The sequence below is a fragment of the Corapipo altera genome, unplaced genomic scaffold, assembly GCF_003945725.1.
Source record: "Corapipo altera isolate COAL_440 unplaced genomic scaffold, ASM394572v1 44, whole genome shotgun sequence".
NCBI lineage: Eukaryota > Metazoa > Chordata > Aves > Passeriformes > Pipridae > Corapipo > Corapipo altera.
The window spans coordinates 7,761,834-7,779,490 of record NW_020884880.1 but is presented as its reverse complement, the minus strand read 5'-3'; the positions used below and the strand labels follow the sequence as shown (position 1 = coordinate 7,779,490).

The 17,657-nt window shown below is 36.6% G+C and overlaps 1 long non-coding RNA gene across 1 annotated transcript in view; it reads right to left on the bottom strand.

The window, feature by feature from the left end:
* Positions 1-1,480: 1,480 nt before the first annotated feature.
* LOC113945342 overlaps positions 1,481-17,657 on the bottom strand; it is a 28,798-nt gene continuing 12,621 nt past the window's right edge. The window contains exons 3-4 of the long non-coding RNA XR_003527051.1: positions 9,923-10,015; positions 1,481-2,057 (exon numbers count right to left, since the gene is read on the bottom strand). This is a non-coding gene — a long non-coding RNA (uncharacterized LOC113945342). The remainder of the gene's footprint in view (positions 2,058-9,922; positions 10,016-17,657) is intronic.

Genomic DNA, 17,657 nt, shown 5'->3' with positions numbered 1-17,657 from the left:
AGAAGAAAAGGGAAGTGGGAAACATTTCAAGGAACCAGGTACTTGCTGTGTGTACTAATTAGATTAACTTGCTCCTTGTCTAAAGCAAAGTACACTGCAAAATACAGAGAGAGGAATCAGTGATGGTTTTTTGGTGCCTGTGATGGTCCATTTGCATTGTTCTGGGACTTTATGAAGAGTTTTGTTGTAAGGGCTGGTTTCCTTTGCCAGCCTTTTCCTCTGGCAGGCTGGCAGCTTGGTGACACATAGATAGCAGCATTGCTTATGTTCTTGTAGCAAAGGTGGAATGCAGCCTCTCTATTTGATGTTGTGGCTCTGGGTTCATGCTATAATTCAGTCATTCAGAGTAAGGGGGCTAGAAGGCAGATAAGCTCTTTTCCAAGCAGCTGTTAATAGAGTTTGCAGTGTGTGCTTGAGATATCACCTGAGCAGAGGCAGATTGATTTAGTACACTGAGATCTGTCTTGGAACTTTGCATCCTTTCCCATCTTTGCCATTGCTTTCCTGCTGAATCACCTTTTTAGCCTAATGCCTTGGTTTCTTCTGTAAAATGGATGCAGTAAGCACTGCAGAAGCAAGCAGTAATGTGTTTTTCTTTCTAGACAGAAAATGTGATGTATAAAAACTGAACATTATTTATTTTTATTTCTATGTTTTAGAAGACAGGGCAGGTTGTGTGTGATCCTCTTGGCTCCTCTCTCATCCTTCCAATACTATAAGGACAACATTAGTGTAGTTTTTTTAAAATTTCTGCTTGATTGTTTCAATCAGTTCAGAATAAATGAGTATCCATGTGCTTTTGGGCAAATTTTGAATGGTTCTTTCTTAACATTCTCTCAAAGAACTTGAAGATACATATGAAGTGAAGTCCCTGTCATGTCAGAGGATTCTCGCAGTCAGGCAGCAATTGGTCATCGACCACCAAAGTTCGAGATAGGGAGTAGGTAAGAAATCTTAAGAGTCATTTAAGTTTGAGAAAGTTTTAGATATGCAGAAGAAGGAGGTACATTCCAGAACTTAGGGGGGCAGCATTAAACAGATACTTAGTTTAGAAAAATATCTTTAGCTTTGTAAATTGTTCTCTATTTTCATATCAATAATGTATTCGACATTTTCAAGTGATAGCATGTCAAGAACATCACAAACATCCACCCACTGTCTAATTGTGCTGACTAGTTATTTCTAACCTGATAATAAGCAGTGAATTGGTTAACAGTGTTGGTACTTAAGTGTACATATTTTGCTTCCAGGCGGACACTCCAGCAAGATGAATGGGGGAAGTTAACTTTGCTTGATGCTATTGTTTTAGCTGGTGAGGATGAGGACTCAACAAGATGAAAGTATGTTGGTTTACATTGTCAAGGCTATCTTCACAACCAGAAGCTAGAAACTTCCTTTATTATGAGAAAACAAACACATAAATTCTGGGAAATAGAATAAAAGATTTCATTAATCTGCATGAAAGTCTTAAATCATTCAGATTCGTAGATTTGCCACCTATGGTAATCTTTTTCTTCTGCATTTGGAATAAGAGTCTGTTGGGATCAGACAGCATTTTTGCTTCCATTCATTGATGGGCTAAGAAATGACAATAATAACAGATACAGCAGGCGTCTTTTCTTCAAAATATAGCTCTTCGGAAATGACACAGAAGCCAAAAGAAAGGCTTATGGAATGCTACCCTGTTCTATTGAAATCTGTTCAGAAAAATAAATGAGATTCTGTTCTTGGTTTCCTTTGCCTTGTTGAACAATATAGGATAAGTCATTTGATCTAGGTTTACACCAGCTTCTCAACTGTGAAACAAGAATGAATGAGTTATGCATGTTTTCTAAAAGTGTTGGTAAATGCAGATGAAAAATTATGTAATCCCTAAGCACCAAATTGGGTGACCTTTATTCATATTGAAATAATGAGGACTATTTACAGAGTAGCCTGCTATTCACTGTGACTAAGGATGACAGAATCCAGGCAGGTTTTGCATTGGCCCAAAGAATACTTCTGAATTGCTGTTTTTGTTCAGTTTTATAGTTCCATTTTCATAAGATTAAAGGGACCTGAAAATTAATAAAATTGCAATTAGTGAATGATACTATATGTTTGAAGATATCCACACTCTAACAATCTTTGATTATATCTTCAAATACCAGTATCTCAGTTGTAGTATTACTGCTGGGATTTTCAGAAAAATAGCATGTAATGTCAACTCTGTACTTAAACTGTAACCAACAAACCCTGGGGAGCTATCAAGTTATCAGTCTTTAGTACTGAAAGCATAACACTGGTTTTAAGTATAGCTACTCAAAATGGATCAAGTTACCGATAGGTTGTGTTTTAGTGAACTAAAATTAATAAGGTATTTTTAGCCAAACAGAAAAATTCATAAGTGTAGATATTTGTAGCCAAGTTCCTGATTCTATAAGTTTATTTTTATCTAACCCTGTGAAAATTAGTTGTATGCACACATACATGCATGCAAACCACCTGTGAACACTGAAGTTTTCAGTACTTTGTTGCCCATAACCTCAAGCTGGAATAGAAATACTTCAGCACTCAAAATCTGGATCTTCTGCTAAGGTCTAAGATATTTGTATTTGAACTTTGTGTACTTTAGAAGTATATGATATGTATTCTGATCTGAATTAAAATATGTGGTAATTGGTAGGAAATAAGACAAAACCTTTCCTTGAGAAACTGAAATGTCTGTGTGTCAGATGTACCCATAAATGTTTTCTCTTTCTAAAGGAAAAAAATATTTAGAGATCATGATGTGAGGATCTAAATCTGAGCAAGTCACTTCTGAAGAAACAGTGGAGGAAACATCTTTGGTGGCCTGAGGAAAACAATTAGCCATTGTCCTATGTACACTTAAACGTGTAAGGACAAATCTGCTTGTCAGATCAGCTACAAAACTGGGAATTTGAAGGCTTGTAGCAACCAGTATTTCACATTTGCATTCAATATTTTCTGTCATTTTGTAAAGATCATGTCTCTATTTTCTGTCCAGTTCCACTAGTGAATCTCCAAGAGACAATATCTGTTTGGCTCCAAGTAATTAGTCTTTTTTTTTTTTTTTTTCAAAGCACATAAATTATTACTGGGCCATTAATTTTGAGTGAATCTAATCTCAGTTCACTGTTGATTTTGGAGGGAATAAGTTATGCTTTTCAGCCTATTTAGCAAGGTTGTCACATCATCTATCTGTACAGACTCTCTAACACATGGTTCAGTTAAATAGAAGATCAGGACAAAAAATACTAAGTTTGCTTTTCGTGACTTTCACTGAAAAGTCAGAAAATCCACAGATTCTAAATTAATTACAGTGCTACAAATACAACTTTAAAATACCCTATGGAAGGTATTTATCCATTATTTTTATGATGTTTTGAGATTTTCAAACAGAAAGAAAGGAAATAAAAAATCCGTAGTCCTATTGGCTTTTTGGATGCGTATGTAATTTTTAATTTCAAAATTAAGATGTTCATTAAGATGTTCAGAACTTCTGAAGTGAAACAAAGACAAAACTGACTTTTCCAAACTGTACTTTTCAAAATGCAAATAGCAAAGGAACACTGGTTGCAGTTTTATCGTGTTTCTGCACTTAGTCTTGTGGTGGATACAGATCCGTTAATCAGAGATATTTATATGCTTTTCTTAGCATACTTTCCTAGATATCGCATAATTTTGTGCATATACACATAATATCTATCTATATTAGAAAACTGTTAATTCAGTTTTCCTGATGGGGAAGTTGAGCCACAGAGAGACTAAGGGACATTTTCCAGATCGCGGAGGACATGAGTTAAAGCAGGCTAAAAGATCTTGAATTTATGATTAACTTCTAAATCACTATATAGCTTTTCTTAGGACAAATCAGTGCAAACAATTAATTAAACTGCTAAATGTTTATTTGAAAAGCAAACAAAACATTATTAATTTAATTTGGAAAGTAAGAATCCCCCAACAACCCAGAATATTTCTAGAGTTAACTTTATTTTGATATGTATTTTATGGAAAGGATGAGCAAGATTGTTATTTTTTTCCCATCAGAAAAATCTGTGCAGTTTGCCAATATCTGCCTTGGCAATACTTTTGTAGAAATGTGTATATTTTGTCTTTTAGAAAACTGGTTTCTCAAGGCTGAGAAAAACTGTGAGCAAAATTATGTGGCAGGAAACATTTAGACGTGAAAATATGAAATATAATTCAGATTTGATAAATCTGTGTCAAAAGACACACTACTTAGCAATTCTTTCAAGACATCTTTAGCCTAAAAATATCCTATTGGTTAAGAAGAAAATGAAGGCAGCAATAAAAATTCACATAACAAAAACAAGAGCAATAGCAGTGAGTTTAAAACTGACTCTGGGGAAATATAGACAATAGATACAGGAAGCTGAAAATATCTTAAAAAAACTCTGTAAAGGATGGAGGAAAACAAGAAACAATACATTAAGTATATATAAAAAAGTGAGATCTTATTAATGGTTCAAATCCTATACTCAGCGAATATAGTAAAAACATGGATCACTATGTGCAAAAGGCAGATGTGCTCATACATATCTGTTTTTCCAGAAAAGACAGGAAGATCTATTTCTACCTTAAAGCTAATGTAAAGTATTTTCTATCCCATCAGTAGCTGGAAACTGAACAAATATTTTTTTTTTTCCAAATGGGCAGTATCAGGCAATAGACTTAAACTAAAGCTAAGGTAATTTATTTCAGTGTACTAATAATTTTTTAATTACAGAATGCTGGGGAATTTGCAGAAAATGAATGCTAAGATTTTAAATGAAAAATCTGTTAAAAAGCGTAGAAAAGACTGATTAAAATGGAGGTAATAAAGAAATAAGTATAGATGACTTATAGTCAAATAGGGAAAAATATTTTTAGTGTGGTACTGTGAAGATCTGTTTTTCAATACCAGGCAATATCTTTAGCAAATCTGGAAAATGTTCAATTATCAATAGCAAAACTTACAAGTGACAAAAGCATTTAATGAACAAATAATGATGATGAAAGAAGAATGAGTTAACCTGGAGTACTCATTACAATAAATTCATTACAACAAGATATTTTTACGTGGCTAAAACTGAGACCAAAGGAAAAAGAATTTACATAAAACTTATTATTGGGAAGCTGAATCCTCTAGAAAAGACTTAAATATGAAACTAAGCTAAAAGAATAATGTTATGATTAAAATGTAAGATGCAATCCTTTCATGTCTAAGCAAGAGAATAAAGGTGGTGATACTCCCTCTGTTACTGTCATTAGTGAGGACATTCCTGGAATGCTCTGTCCAGTTCTAGCATTAATGCTTTGTGAAGGACCTTTACAAATTGGAATGGGCTCAGAAGAAGATTGCAAGAAAGGTATGAGGTCTAGGAAATGTGCTTCATTTTGAGACACTAAAGAAGCCCAGTTTACTTTAGGTTAGAAGGAGACTTAGTCACAGTCTGTAAGACCATCCATGGAAAAGATTTCATTGACCAGTTCTGTTACAAATGAAGTCTAATAAAGTATTTAAAGTTAATTTTTTTTTAAATTATTATTGTTACTTGATCATTATCCAATTAATGATAAAGATGGAACTACTGGAAATTTAATTTTGACAATTCTGATCTGGAAACAGAGCACAAATATCAAGTGATAGTAATTAATGTTTGGAACAAATTCTGACATAGCAATGTGCTGGATTTTCCATCTGTTGCAGTTCTTAAATTGAGCTGTAACATATCTCTCAGAAAAGACACCTGATGCAGAAATTGCTGTGTCCTGGTCTATAATTTATATAGCAGGTCAAGTTGGAAGACCAAAAGGTATCTCATGGCTATAAAATCAGCCAGGAAAAAGTAACTAGGGTACACTGTGGTGAAAAAGACAACACATATGTACTATGAATACTGCTATCATAATAAAAATAAAGTGGAAAGGGAAAATAGAAGGGATAATAGAAGAAAGCATCACTGGTTTTAATGCATTACTGACAATTAAAAGATCATATTTCTGATACTAAGCCTTCCTCTGACTTCCTTACTTTGTCCAATTCAAGTAATTTTTACTAGGTACAGTTCTGTCTAATTTGCTTTGTAATTTCTACTGATAAGTTGGAATTAAGTTTAAAGCATGTAAATCAAACACAATGACCACTTCAAAACCCACTGAATTTTATATATGGTTTTGTATGCACCAGGGAGGCAGAGAGAGTTTTTCTTCAGCTATTCTAAAAAGAGCTGGAGTGCAGATGGGTCTGATTGAAAAAAAAAAAAAATTATACAAATATACCATGTGTGTTTATGGTCTTCTGTTCTTCTTAAATCAGGCACTTCATTCTACTCCATTGTTAAATGGATATATTAAGTTACAATATTTTGCAAGGAAAGATTACAGATATTAAGACTTTGGGGGTTGTGTTTTTTTTTTTATTTTGGTTGGTTGTGGAGTTTTTTGGGGTTCCCTTGTTTTGTTTTGTGTCTTTGTAGTAGCTGTTTTGTTTCGTTTGTTTTTCCCAATGAGAAAGCATTAAGGTCTGTGATGAGAAAGTGCTTTATAGCAGCAATGGCATGTCTATTCATTTAAGTAATATAAATCCTCTAGTGTCATCTAGCAATTTTTGGGAAGACTCATAGATTCAAATGTGCATTATATTTTATGTTCTAAACATATGGGCCAAAATGCAACTCTGTTGGCTCAAATCTGTATATAATGTTATCTGATGCACTGTCTTCATTTCTACTGTAGCAGGCAGACTTCTCTTTAGTGACCAAAACTATATGTGGTTTTATGCTCTTCTTCATTTTGAGAAAATGCCCCTGTTTATATTTCAAGCCCTCTTATTAAAACACATATATCCTTCTTGGACTCATTAACAAAACGATTCACAAAAATGTCTGGGGGGGGGCGTCAAGCAAAGCATCGTCAGTCGGTCAAGGGAAGGGATTGTCCTGCTCTGCTCTGCACTGGTGCGGTCTCATCTTGAATATTGTGTGTGGTTTTGGTCACTGCAGTATAACTTAGAGAGCATCCAAAGGGGCAACGAAGATGGTGAAGGGCCTTGAGGGGAAGCCGTATGAGGAGCAGCTGAGATCACTTGGTCCATTCAGCCTGGAGAAGAGGAGACTGAGGGGAGACCTCGTTGCAGTTACAACTTCCTCATGAGGGGAAGAGGAGGTGCAACCACTGATCTCTTTTCTGTGGTGACCCATGACAGGACCTGAGGGAATGGCCTGAAATTGTGTCAGGTGAGGTTTAGATTATATATTAGAAAAAGTTTCTTCACCCAAAGGGTGGTTGGGCACTGGAGCAGGCTCCCCAGGGAAGTGGTCACAGCACCAAGCCTGACAGAGTTCAAGAAGCATTTGGATGATACTCTCGGGCACGTGGTTTGACTCTTGGGGATGGTCTCCTGTGCAGGACTAAGAGTGGGACGTGATGACCCTTGTGGGTCCCTTCCAGCTCAGCATATTCTGTGATTTTGTGGTTGCTTAACAATGTTCATTACAGACATTACAACTTCAACAACAAGACAGTGTTAAAATTGAAAACTTTTTCAAGTAGACAGCTACTTTACAATACTTTACCTGAGAGCTTCTATCATTTACATTGACTAGTTTTTTCTCTGCTTCCTCTTACGCTTCTTCTGCCAGTGTTTGGCATTTGCTAAACTTTCTCTTCTACTTAGAATATTTTTTGAGCTTGGGAAATTTCCAGGTGGAAAAAAAGACTTTCTGTGAACTTTGATAAATGATTTTATTAATAGTGCAAATTTGCTAATTTCTGTTCTAAATACAGGGATTATATGATTTTGTTTGTTTGTTTACTTGTTCTGTTTTTACATCCTAATAAATTATTCTGCACATGTTTTGTTCATTTCTGCATAGTTTTAGTCTCATAGAGGAAGTCTTTACAGATTTCATCTGTATCATTAGAAAATACTCTGAGGGTGGGAACATCTGGAAATAAACTGTATGAGCTACTTTAGCATACTTTGCACTCTGAAAGCTTGTATATTATTTCAGTGGCCCCTGGAGCTGCTATTCTGGACAGTTTTGCTCAGCCTGGACCTCAAAACAACTCATCTCTTCTATCCCTTGCTCCCCCAAAATAAACTCATAACACTGAAGATGTGAGGGAGGATTGTGACCATTAATGTATAGATTACTTTTGGTTAAAGATTACTCTTCCCAGTACAGCCTGTATTCCTCCATTTCAAGGCTTCCAGTGCAGCCATGAAGAAATTGGTTTCCTGTCTCACCAAGAGAGTCATGATGGCAAGTACCTTGCTTCTTACTGCTATGTGGTGTATTAAAGGCATCTGTATTGAATCATTCATTTGTGCAGCACTTTGCACACAGCTTAGTGAATGAAGCAGTGAGCTAATGAATGAACATTCCTACTTAAAACAGACATATATATCTTTCAAGTTGCATTCCTTCATCTTGATGGCATACCTCAGCCCATTGGTTCAGTCCAAAGTAAATTCATAACATGTCATAGCTGGACAGGCCTCTGATGAGATTCTTTTCAACAAGTTAGCATGCTGTTAAGTCATTATTTTCAAGGTCTCTAACACAGAAGTCCCTTGTTGAAAAACTTTGCTTTATTTGGCCAACTGTGTGAAGGCACGTTTGAGTGAGATTTTTAATTCCCAATTCATGAATATTATTCCAACACAAATGTAAATCTTTGTAAGCATTGGACTACTGCTGTGCATTCTAATAACATGTGGAAGATAATACTGTGCCCATTCTTAATCACATAATTAAAATAATTGCTGGAACAACTTTATATAGCAATATATAGTTGTGGGATTTTTTATTTTTAAAAATTTATGTTGTTAGAATTAGTCACAGGGAGGGATTTTTACTGACTTGTGAATGGTGGTGAGTCTTAAAGCAATAACTTTAGTAACAAGACACTACATTCATTCCCAACTGGACAGAGCCTTGAAGAGGATAGAGTGGGGCAGTGGTGCGAGCTGCTGCTGGGACTTGTTTGGGGATCTCTGGGCTCTACTGTAGAGAGGAAACCAAGGAGAGTGTTGGTTGGTTCTCTGAACCTTCTGGCTGAATTGAACCTGTCATATTTTTAAAACACTTAGGCAACTGCGGGTGTCTTTCGGAGGAAGTAATTTCTTTTAGCATTCTTTTCCTATTGCTTTCTGACTATCTCAATACTTTCTTAAGGTGTTGCCCTTTGTAACAGGAATGTGAACTGTACTTAGACCTGAAGAAAATTAACAGTGACTCAGAAAATGAAAATTATCTGGAAAAACCACATTCCTCAGGAATACAGTATCATGGAGACTTGATTATTACTTCTTGTGGAAGGGGCCAAGGTGTTTTATGATACCATACAGTTGTAGCTGAGATTGGCCTGTAGCCCAATCAACTAGTCATTCCTTTCTGGTATATTTCTGCATTGGACTTGTGCTGAAATGCCCACAGGAGATTTGGGTAACTCTCTACAAATGCTTTTGCAGGTAGTGAGTGTTAATATAATTTAAAAAATCTGTTGTTTTCCCACCCGTCTCCTACTCTTCACCTCTCTTTGTGAAAAAGGTAAATCATTCGGAGGTTCCTTTCAGCATATACCAGTTTGTTGAATTTACAGGAAGGGCTGCAGTTCCTTTATGCACGTGATGCTTTCTAACACATCACAGGCATCTTAAATAAAATCCATAAAAAACATACATCAAACAAGCAAACAAAAAATCCTTTCCTCTCAAATATCCACACAGGAAAATGCTATGTAGCTAAGTGTGCTAATACAACTGTACCAGTAGCTTGTAGACTAAATTATGCTCACTGAATTGTGGATATTCTTTTAAAAAATGAGGGCATAAGACTCCTTTGTCGTACCAGCACAAGTTGAAAAATCCAGACATATTTAGCCATCAGCTGCCTAAGGAAATGTCACTTACCAATGTTTAGGATGATCGATTGCATCCTTTAGATGTGCCATTCTCTCTCCTTCCTCTCCAAGGAGATCCATTCTCAATTTTTTACCTTAAAACCTAAAAGAATCATAACAAAAGCTTCTCACTTAATTCATCACTTCCACTTCCTCCATTTCGGGAGCATTTATGTAGCATAAAATATGCTGCTTGTGGTACTCTGCTCTTTGCCTACATATGAGCTTAGAATCAGCTATGCTGATCAGACAGAAGGAATTGTGTTTTTGAAAATTTTAAAATAAAATCCTGTCTCAACCACTTTTAGAAACACCTGTGTGAAAAGAATTTGTCCCTTTCTTCCTGCTGTGTGCAGTATTAGAGTGTTTGGAAGGTGTGCCTTTCAAGGCCTTCTATCTTACAGCACTGATATCTCCACTACAGTGGCAGCTATACTCAGTGTGGACTAGACTCAATACATATACACTTATTTGTTATAGTGTATGAGTATTATCCAGAACAGAAATGTGCCTCTGGGCCATCTGAGTTAAGTCAGAGCAGCCCTGGGGGTGCAGCATTATGGAAATGAGCTCAAATTGCTTCTGAATTTGAAGTAGCCATACAAGTAATACAGGTCACAAGTGAATAGCCCATACAGGGATCAAAATACAACCTTGACATTAGTAGCACCATGCTCTACCTGAGCTAACTGCTACTCTAACACACCAGTAGTCACCTGTGATGTGCCTGAACTAATTACTCCTCCAAATATGCAAGCCCTGGTCTGTCTGTGTCTATAGCAGAGATACTAATTACTTGCATATAGTGGTGTACTATTATGGACACTTTGGACATATATAAAGAGGAAAACGAAACCCATCTTAACTCTGCCTGAGAGAGATCCAGTACCGTTTCTAAGAGAAACTGTCTGGATCCTGTCAGAGATTCTGCAGGTCAATAACACACCACTGAAAATAGACAGCAACAGACAGAAATTAAAGGAGAAGGGAAGGAAAAAAACCACAAATGAACAAGCACAAATTTGATATTTTAAAAAACTGCTCAGACTCTGACAGTTTATAGGTCAGGAACATATTCATCCACAGTGTTGTTTCATGTTTAATAGTTGCTGGTTATAGCCATGAATTTAACTGGTGACCGTGGCAAACTTCTAGCATCTGCATCTTCTGTTGCTCCATTTGTATGAAGACCTATCTCTCTCAGGTACTTTTGGAGCTGGTACCTACTCTGGTTATTTAATTCCCACTAGTTTTTAAACTGGAGGAAAAAATATTATTCCTTATTTACCCTTTTCATGATTCCATAGGTATCTATTATACTACTTTGTTCTGGGACCTTCTTCTAATTTTAAAATTAACCATTTAATTATTTTGTGTCCCTTTGACCAATTAAGCGCTGAAGGCATTGTTTCTTATCTCAAGCTGTTAAATTTTTTTAAGAGGTTTTAGTGAAAGATTTTGTAAAGAAACAGGTAAGCTCTATCTTTTCCTGTAATTTATTTAGTGAATTCCCTCTGTAATTTCAGTTTACTTATCCATTAATTTTACTGTTTTACTAATTTTCTACAGAATTAATTTATTAACCTGCACTTCTATAGATCTCTTATTTCTCAGTATTTGTAGGTATTGTATCACTTCAGCTGCCTTCTTGACCATCAATACAAAAGCATTTTTAAGAGAAGGCACTGAACAGGGCTAATACAGGTTTATGTCCCGTTAATGTGAAGAAAAGGCAATCGGACACAATTCTCACCTGGCATGAATGGCAGCCCTGATTCCATGTCAAAGTAAGAGTGTGAGTCCTCCTTCAGTTCTGTGAATCATACCCCTTATTTCTTCTTTTACATAGCCATGAAAACGTACTATTTTGCTTCAGTAGAATGCTGTGTACGTTTCTTTGTATTGGGCAAGGGAAGCGTTTTTTAAAAACATATTTTGACTCAACTAGAATGAACTGTGTTCTTCAGTTTGTTTGTTTTTTCCACTTTGTCTTGAAAAAATAAAATTTCTATTTACACAGACCAAATACTTTCCAGGAAACAGATTATGATATTTGATTTTGCTCTGAATATGTACTAAGTTTTAACTTTTTTTCCTGTAAACGCAATATAATGTCTCAGTTCATATATCAGTGAGATCAAAAATGCACAGTTCCAAAGCACTGTGTAGGAAATCTATAAAAAACACCAGGTGTCTGAGCAACAGTTTGACAAGTGGAGAGACAAAAGGAACATAGGGAAAGGAACAGTGTCAGAGAAGTGTGAAGACAAAGGGTCTGGAGGCAAGGTTCGTGCTCAGTGTCATAAGGGAAATAGAAACTCTACCGGTGTCAGTTTTCTCTCTGTAATGCATCTCTGTCTCAATTCATGCTAAATAGATTGGCGTGCACTGCTGACTGCCTATTATTTTACAATCCATGTGTTTTTTAAATATATATAGATAATAGTGCACTTCAGTCCCTTAGCTATGTTATCAATAGGACATAATGAAAATCCACATATTTATAGATTCGGTATATGGTAGCATAACAGTTCTGGGGACTCTGGTGACTCCTCTAATGGAGTGGAGAGAACTGTGTCTTAACTGGCCTCTGGCCAAAAGCCGCTTGGAGATTGAGTCACAGGAGACTAGAGAATGGCTCAATCTTATACAAAGTAGGTATCTGCAATAAGTCAGATGAGTTGTGGTTGGAAGTACCTGCTTCTTCCAAATGTAAGTTTTCATTTTGTCTTTAAGCTACAAATAGTTAAAGTTACACAGGTGAAACAGTTCAGGATGCTGAATCTTTTAGCACTAATGCTGCTGTATTATTTCACACTTTGAGATGAGCTCAGTTGGTTAGTGCATGGTGCTAGTAACATCAAGGTCATGGGTGTGATCCCTGTATGGGCCATTCACTTAAGAGCTGGACTTGATGATTGTTGTGAGTCCCTTCCAACTCAGAATGTGATTCTGAGCCAGCACAACAATACTCAGTTCTGCTTCTGAAAAAAAGGAAATTTCAGGGAAAAATTAATAAAGTTTTATTTAGAGTTTGTCTTGCTTCTGTCATATAGTTTTAATTAATTTTAAGACAGAGGAAGTTGTCCAGCTTTGTTTTCTATCTATCTCCTGTAACAGGAGTTATCAGGAGAGTACAACAGCAAAAGCTGGTCCATCCAACTTGTTTGCAGTGGTTCACTTTCAAACAAACACCATTGGGCATCATTCCTGCAACATATCAAGAATGACACATCAGGAATATCTATGTATGAGGGCATGTGTAGATAACAGGTATCATCTGAGGCTTGTTTGTGCTAGGGGTCATATATTTCACCATATGAAGGAAACAGTACTAATAGCTTGTGCATGTGTAAATTTTCCGCCAGAAAGGGTGATTTGCCAATCTCTAGGCCTTGCTTAATACATTATCTTTCTGTCCTACAATGCTTTTTCCTCACTGTAAATTCCTTGTACCGTTCCAGAAATGCTTCCCAGTCTACAACCAGGCAATCAGGCAGAGATGGAGGTGGCAACTGCAGACTTCACCTGTTGAAGAGTGATCCCTTTTTCAGCCCTTTGTATTGAGTGATGCAAGAGCAGAGTTCCCACAGGGCTGAGGTTCAGTCTAACTGAGGTGACAGGATCTTGCCATACCAGTGTGAATGTCCCTGATTTTTAAATTAACTTCTTTCAAAGGAATATAAATCCTGGTCTATGAGGTCCAGATACAAGTTCAGTGACTTATTTTGTTTAAACTAATCAATGAGGGCTGTACTAAAATAAATGTGGTTTTAGCACAACTGAAAATTTATCCAAAAACCTCTTTTCTGTTTGGTTGGTTTAGAATCAGGTTAGTTAAACAAAATCTCATTTACAGCTGGTACAGACAAGCTATAGCTACTATATTTTATAAAAATATAGTAAATTCAGATGTTAAAGTTATGGCAGTAATGTTAAAAATATGATTTATGATAAAAGTTTACCAATGTGTCTATATCCAGCTGTTGAAAAATGCTGAAAACTTTTTATGCCAAGGCCTTAAGGAGACCTTCATTCCATATCTGCTTTTATGGTCCATATTTTTTTTCCAAGATGCAGTATAATTCCACATTTTAGCCAACGACTCCGGTCTTATGCTATATAGACTGTCAGTTGATTCTTTGTCTTCCTGCTTTTCTGCAGCATGCCAGCACTATTTCTTGCTCTCCAGCTTTCTTTTGGAGAGCAATTTAATTGCATTTGAATGCCTGGTCCCTGGACTGTTCTGTGGAGCCAGGTAGCTGATGATCAGGAAGCCAGTCTTTGGAGTCCAAGATTGCAGCTGGAAGCTGCTGGAACAGGCCAAATGAATCAGAGCTGTTAAAAAAATAGACTAGCACATGAGCTGTAAAAGATTGTCTTCAAATTCTCCCTCCTGTAGAGGGAAGTAAGTGCAACCCTTGCTATCTGAAAAACCCCATGAAACCCCAGATCGACAGGGATTATTATTTTTTTTATTAAAAATAAAATGTGGTTGCTTGTGGGTTCTGCGTGCTTGCCCATACAAGACAGTATATGGGGCTTCTTTGCAGTTTTTCTTTTGCTCCTACTGAAATCAGCAGGAAATCACAGTTGATCTGGGTAGAAACAGAATCTACACAAAGTTCAACTGGCTTTTCAGCTGAAAGCTCGCAAGGATTTTATCACTGGTCAAGGATTCCTTCCTATCTTATGCAGAACTTTCTATTAACCATAAAAGCTGAATTTTTCCACACTATCATATGTTCACAGAAGTATTAGAACTGCCATACCCAATCAGACCAGTGAGCCATCTAGGCTAGTATCCTTGGCTCCAGATGCCTCAAAGGAAGGTGCAAGAAAATTCATAATGTCATATCCCAGAGGAAGTATCTTCCTAATCGTTGGCAGTTTTTGGCTAGCTATTGCCCTGAGCATGAGTGTTTATATTTGTTATACACTTTTATCCTATCTAAGGGTTATCTATCATGTATGTTCTATTGTTTGAACTATTCTCTACAGGTTTAGGCATAAATGTCACAATAGGACAGAGGTCATAAGTCATAGTAGATCAAAAGCCATAGTGTGTCAAATGTTGTAATATAATTCATGCTCGTGTATACAGCTCATATATAAAGTGATAGCTCATGCTAAGGCATTGCCTCACATTGCTCTTATAGCTACAGCTCCCCTAAGAGCGTTATAATATGCTATTGACTTTCTTGTGGATTCATCGTGCTGTGAATTATTTCTGGCCAGTGGAATGCATGGAGTTACCTTCTGGGTATTACTTAAGCAGGCGTCTTGTGATTGTGCCAGAGATCATTTTTGCAGAAGTCAAGGTGTGTATTGTTTCCCTAGATTTTTTTTAAAGGAAAAAAAAAAAAGGGAAGAAACTGAAGATTTACACTTTGGCTTAAAGATATATTGGGTATATGAAAACAGCTCTTTTTTTTTCTCTCCCATAAAAGAACTGATCCCATGGTCTCAGCAGGAATATGTATATGAAGCCATATTCAATAAAACTTAGGTGCCACAATTTTTCTCTATTTCCTTTTAAACCAAAGAATAGACAACTGCCACGTATGCTTTCGTCCCCAGCATTCCATCTTTTTAATTTCCTACACACAGTTGCTCAGTTTTTTCCCTCCTTCTTTGTTCTTTGTCTTGGAATAAAAAAGAGATAAGAAATAAAACAAAAAACACTGTAAATGATCCTCTTCCCGAGGACACTTTACTCCTTCTAACCGTTTAACTTTTCACCCTTTGGGTGCTTCGTGGAAAAGCCATTACTTGCTTGCTGAGGAAAAAAGCATTTAATGAATCACAAAATCATTCAATTATTCTTAAAAACACTTCACATCACACATCTTTTTCCAAGTATAGTGAGCATTTTTCACATTTAAATGGTGCATAACAGCCTCACAGAATGTGTCCCTAGAGTTAGAGACATTTTAACAGAAAGGTTCCAGGAGTATATAGAGTTATTTTGATATATATAAGTATTAAAGACATAGCACTAAAGATGCAGAATTTCCTCTTCTCTCTTCACTGTCTTTCAACAACATTTATGCAAAGTTGCCTTTGTGCTATTGTGCAACGTCTAGCTTTGTGCTGAGCTGAGATCCGCATGCTGTGCTTACTTCGGCTTGTTGCAGTACCACATGATAAAAATGAAGTAATAGTAACGCTATTAGCTAGTATAGGGCAGCAAAGCATTTAAAATGTGTTTTGTAAATAAAACTGCAATTTATCTAGGAAGGAAAGTAAGAGACTTCATCACAAAAGTACATTATTTTCAATCACTGTTGAGGTTGTTGCTGATCTCTTGCTACTTTTTCTATGCTCTCATAAAAGAAGTGCTTTCTGCAGACTGCAGTAGCTGCCACTTCCTACACAACTTTCTCTTTTTAGGTTTTTTTTTCCCTCTGAGGTGTTTTGGTTTTTTGTTTGTTTGGAGGCGGTTTTTTTGTTTGTTTTTGTTTTGCTTGGTTGTTTTTTTTCAATGGACTTACATTGTAATATTTTCTGTATTTTATGAAAATATATGTGCATTTCCCAACAAAATCAGGTGGCTGACTTGATTTGTAAAACCAGCTTGAAGGCTGCACTTTTGCCAGGGCAAATGGGAGTCACCCTGTTTATTTGAATGCCAATGTATGAGCTGGCTAAGGAGCTGGCCTTGAATTTGTAAACTTTCCTGCACTTTTATATCCCTGTAGTTTAAACAAGTAATTTTTTCCATAGCAGTGATTTTTTCCTTTTATTTTTTTTTATTTTAATAGGAAAGAGTGGTATTTATACAATAGCTTTAGGCTAACTTAGATATCTGACTTAGGCACAGTTTTAAGAACTAAACCTAGGTGTTTGTACTTGCCTGTGTAGCTGGCAGCAAGACAGAGGTGCCGGGGGGCTGTAGGCAAGGGGGTGCTGCTGCAATTCAAAGGACCTAAATCAAATGCCTGAGGTAGACAGTGTGAATAACCCTCTAGATGACTGGAATTATTGGACCACATTAGAGAGAGAGCAAAAAAGTGAGGCTGGCATATGGTGAGTGTCCTACATATGGTATGTTGTTTATATGTGTTTTTTTCCGTTAGCATTTCTCTTTCCTTTGTTACTCCACCTCCTCCTGCAGTCTCTCATAACAACAATGTTAATTCAAAAACTTCTGTGGTCAAAGCAAAGTTTTTGGACCTGACCTACTCTCAAAAGCACAAAAATCAGGCGAAATGAATTAGCTCGCTCTCCCGTACTCTACCTCGCCTAAACAGTGCCCTAGGTGCTTGTGTGTAATTTTCTATTTCCTTTTACTTTTCTGGAGCCGATAAGGTGTGTGGGGGGTTAAAATCACTTGTCATAAAATTTACCGTACTTTACCCCTTAACCCTGTGTTTTCTACTCACTCAAATATCAATACATTTTTCAATAACTAGAAAGGATAGGCATCAATATAATAGACACACACTCTTCATACTGTATTAATTCCTTTGGTCCAGTCAAATCCTGGTCTTATCCAATGTAGCTTCAGGGGGAATCTCCCTTGTGCAGCAAAAAGCAGGCTCCACCTGGTTCCGATTAACTTTCCACTGGTTGGATCTGCCCAGTGATGGCGTAAGAAAATACGGAGCGGAGAAGCCTGCAATTGAAGCCGTAGATTCATGGCCTATAAAACTGAAAGGCTATTATGGTCATCTTCTCAGTCTGCCCCCCATGTAAGAGGCAACAGAACTTTTCTGAATTACTCTTTCTTCTCTGTGTGTGTG